Source organism: Octopus sinensis, linkage group LG10, assembly GCF_006345805.1.
Source record: "Octopus sinensis linkage group LG10, ASM634580v1, whole genome shotgun sequence".
Lineage (NCBI taxonomy): Eukaryota > Metazoa > Mollusca > Cephalopoda > Octopoda > Octopodidae > Octopus > Octopus sinensis.
In genome coordinates, this window is record NC_043006.1 from 18,179,004 (window position 1) to 18,184,003 (window position 5,000).

Sequence of the window (5,000 nt, forward strand, 5' to 3'; positions counted from 1 at the left end):
GTGTGTGTGGGGGGGGCGTATGTATGTATATATATATATATACATATATATACCGGAGTAAACACATAGATGTGAAACAAGGTGGAAAAAAGAGTACTCAAAAACCAGTGGTAGAGTAATATGCTTTATTTGAAGCAGCAGAAAATTCAACAAAACCTGTTACTCTGAGTTTCACGTTTCCGTTTATCAGAGTAACAGGTTTTGTTGAATTTTCTGCTGCTTTAAATAAAGTATATATATATATATATATATATATATATATAAAATTGAATAAGGGTAGAAATTGATATTAATCAATTAAAACCAGTGGCCTAGCATATTTTAAAAAATCCGAAGATTAAAAATATTTTTTACATACAATATTTAAAGTACTGACCACTAAAAGTGGGCAGTCAATATGCTAGATATAGACGTCAAAATTGCTATTTTCCATGAAGAATGTGTTCTCAAGAAAAAACTCAGCAAAAAACCAAAGTGTAAAAATAAGCAAGACAAATGAAAATATACGACAGACTATGCTGATGATCTTGCAGATGTTCACGTGTACACATACGTGAATATTAACAAGTGAAACTAATTAGTACATAGGTAATCGTTTTTTATTTCGTATATTTTCATTTGTCTTGCTTATTTTTACACTTTGGGTTTTTGCTGAGTTTTTTCTTGAGAACACATTCTTCGTGGAAAATAGCGATTTTGACGTCTATATCTAGCATATTGACTGTCCACTTTTAGTGGTCAGTCCTTTAAATTTTGTACATATATATATATATAATCAATAATGATAAAGGGTAAAATTAATTAATTAACTAGTAATTAATAATTCCACCAAGTAGTATTCGGCATGTTAAAAGGACCATTTTAGGTAAACTTAAACAATATTTTATAATTATTAATATAATTATAATTAGGGTTCAGCAAAAATTTGCTTAAACGATGAACGATATACATATATATATATACACATGCATATATAATATTTACATATATCTATACATGTATGCATGTATGTATGTATGTACGTATGTATGTATGTATGTGAGAATACAGTTAAAAATTGGACATAAGCCAAAATGGTCATGGGAATTTGAGGATTTGGAAGACACTGGAATTTTCACAAAGAAAGAGAGTTGAGGAAAATAGTCTATGAATAACAGAAAGCTTTTGGTAAACTCAGTTCTACATAGAGTGGACCATTTCATATTATTGATTCCTTTGCTATTTTGGTTGACTGAACTAATTAACAAAGCACAATTTTGCAAAAAGAAATCCAATGTTGGCATACTTCTGTTATTATAGAAGTGGTGTTCTGTTTCTAAAGCACCATTCTGTCTCAATTAACAAATGCTCAGAAATGCATTGATGCATAACTGATTAACTGTTGCAGATGATGTCTTCAAAGTTGTGTATGTATGTATACATATACATATATGTATGTATGTATGTATGTATGTATGTATGTATGTATGTATGTATGTATGTATGTATGTATGTATGTATGTATGTATGTATGTATGTATACACACACACACATGCATATATATATATATACATATGTATCTAAATATATATATATATTAAATTACAAATTATAAAAAGCTCTAGTAATGTAAATACTATCAGTTGCACATGTGTAGTTTATGTGTAATGGATAATGTTTACATATATATACATATATATATATCAATAAATATATATATATATATATATATATATGTGTGTGTGTGTGTGTGTACATGCACACACACACACACACACATATATATATATATACATATATATATATGTACGCACAAATATATATAGATATACTCACATGCATTCTCTTGCCCTCTTGCGCTCTCTCCCTCCATATATATGTATATATGTATGCAAGTATGTATATATAGTATATGTGTATATATATATATATATATATATGAATCAAACATATTGAATTAAATCTAAGCGTATTAGAAAGCTTTTGCTTTGAAATTAATTATAACTTCAATTATACAAATTACTTAATTGCAAGAATGTAGATGTAGTTCATCCATGCCCTTCATTTGCAGGGCAAAAGTGGGTGGAGCTTCTTATTGATTGATCATTAAGGAAGACATGGATGTATGTGTGTGTGTGTGTGTGTATCGGGTATGTACAAGAGGAGGGGGCAATAAATAGATAGGTAGATAGATAAATAGATAGATAGATAGATAGATAGATAGATAGATAGATAGATAGATAGATAGATAGATAAATAGATATAGATAGATAGATAGATAGATAGATAGATAGATAGATAGATAGATAGATATTGGTTATATACTTTTCTACTCTAAGCACAAGGTCCGAAATGTTGGGGGAGGGGGACAGTCGATTAGATCAACCCCAGTATGCAACTGGTACTCCATTTATTGACCTCAAAAGGATGGAAGGCAAAGTCGACCTCAGCGGAATTTGAACTAAGAATTTCACCTGCCATGCTAACGTTTCTGCCAGCTTGCCGCCTTTATATATTGGTTCTATAGGCATAGCTATGAGTTAAGAAGCTTGCTTCCCAACCACATGGCTCCGGGTTCAGTTCTTACTATGTGGCACCTTGGCCAAGTGTCTTCTATTGTAGCCACAAGCTGACAAAAGCCTTGTGAGTAGATTTGGTCGACAGAAACTGAAAGAAGCCCACCATATATATATATATATATATATATATATATATATATATATATATATGTTTGTGTATGTGTTTTTATGTCTGTGTTTATCCTCCACTACTGCTTGACAACTGATGTTGGTGTGTTTATGTCCCTGTAACTTAGCAGTTCTGTTAAAGAGACTAAGGGAGTAAGTACCAAGCTTAAAAATAAAATGTGTACTGGGATTGATTCATTCAACTAAAATTTCTACAAGGCAGTGTCCCAGCATGGCCGCAGTCCAACAACTGAAACAAGTAAATGATAATAGACCCTCCTTGGAGTAAACATCCTGACCAACTACAAAAGAAACCAGCAAAACAATTTTTTCTTCTTCCTTCTCTTCCTTTTCTTCCTTTCCTTCTTTTTCTTTAACACCTTTTTCAGATACAAAAGCACACACACACACACACACGCACGCACGCACGCACGCACACACACACACACACACACACATGCTCTCTCTCACTTTCTCCCCATTCATCACACTCTTGTACTATATCATATCCCTCCCCACCTCTACACACTCAATAATACTATAAAATGGTCAAATTTTTCCACAAGAACTTAGTTCAATTTGAAAACCACACTAGAATGGGCGAAAGCGCTAATATATGATATATAATATATGTTATATGATGTATAAAAACATGTAATATACAAATAAATATCTGTAAATATAAAACCATCCAAATTTCTGAGTACCTCATTTCTCCTAATATAAAATACCTGTACATCATCGCCAAACCTTCTAATATATATATATATATATATATATATATATTTATTATATTAAATTAGAGATAAAACCACTATTAGGCAAATCAAACAATGAAAAACTTAAGCCAATACATAAAATTAAGTAATTTAAATTATTTTAAATATATATCAAAAGTATTAAAAGATTAATAAAAGATAATGATTAAAACACTACGATCGTTTCATGGCTGTCCAATTCGTAATAATTCGAGTCATGGTTACAGTCAATCTTCAGGTGATTGAAATATCTAAAATATAATCAGAAATATTTAAACAATATTTTTAAGATATAAATAATATAATAATTTTACTTATAATAAACTCTATTATCAAACTAGAAACATAGAACTTAACAGTTTTTTTTATGTGCCACCAGCACAAGTGCCAGTAAGGCGACACAGGTAACGATCATGCTCGTGTGTGTGCATGTGTGTGTATAATTCCTTGAAAGGGTTACTCTTTTACTCTTTTACTTGTTTCAGTCATTTGACTACGGCCATGCATATACATATATACAATGGGCTTCTTTCAGTTTCTGTCAATCAAAACCACTCAGAAGGCTTTGGTCGGCCCGAGGCTATAGTAGAAGACACTTACTTGCCCAAGGTACCATGCAGTGGGACTGAACCCGGAACCATGTGGTTGGTAAGCAAGCTACTTACCACACAGCCACTCCTGCGTCTATAGTGAAACTGAAACAAATCAAGCCCAGTGTTTTGGGGATTTTTTTTGTATATGTCTGGTACTTTTTCTGTCAGTCTCTTTTGCTTTCACCAATGCTCTTTCCTGTCACAATAATACCACACTTTGCCTCTCCTTAACCTTCCACTAACATACATTATCTGCACGCAACCTAGACATCTCATGTCTCTATTATGTTGCTAAATTATGCTCAGACTAAACACATAGAAGCTTATTTCAGTAGATCACACACATATACACCATCACATACACACACAAACACACACATGCACAGAAGCAATTGCATAATTTATCTCTGGAAGACAAAGATAAATTCACTGGGGTCAGATAAATGAATGAAGACAAAACAAAAATTTAAATAATTACAGTTATGTTTCCAAAAAAAAACTATTAGAAATATGCAAAGACTAGCAGTATCACCCGGCGTTTCGACCCTTTAGAATTGGAATTTTTGAAAAGTAAAAATTTTGCATCATGTAGCTTGTTATTCTCTTCAAGTGAACATTTTTCTGGCTGAAATACACTGAAAAATGGTGACACAGCAGTCAAAAAATCGTAAAAAATAGGTATTTTCATAGAAAAAATGCACCTTTTTGATGTAAATAATTTTTGGTGTTAACATGGTCCGATTTGAATTTTTTCTTCTACGAAAGGAAGAGCAAGCCTTCTTCTATCATAATCTCAATTTTGGTCAACTTGCGCCACAGGGTCTCAGAGAAGATAGTGTTAGTTGAAAGCTACCAAACCTGCCATACACAGACAACTTCAGCTTTATATAGAGAGAGATTTAAAAAGAAAATATGTTTCATCTGAGTCTAAATGAAAACAATTACTAAGTAAATATAGAATTAAAAAGCTGCATAGCATATC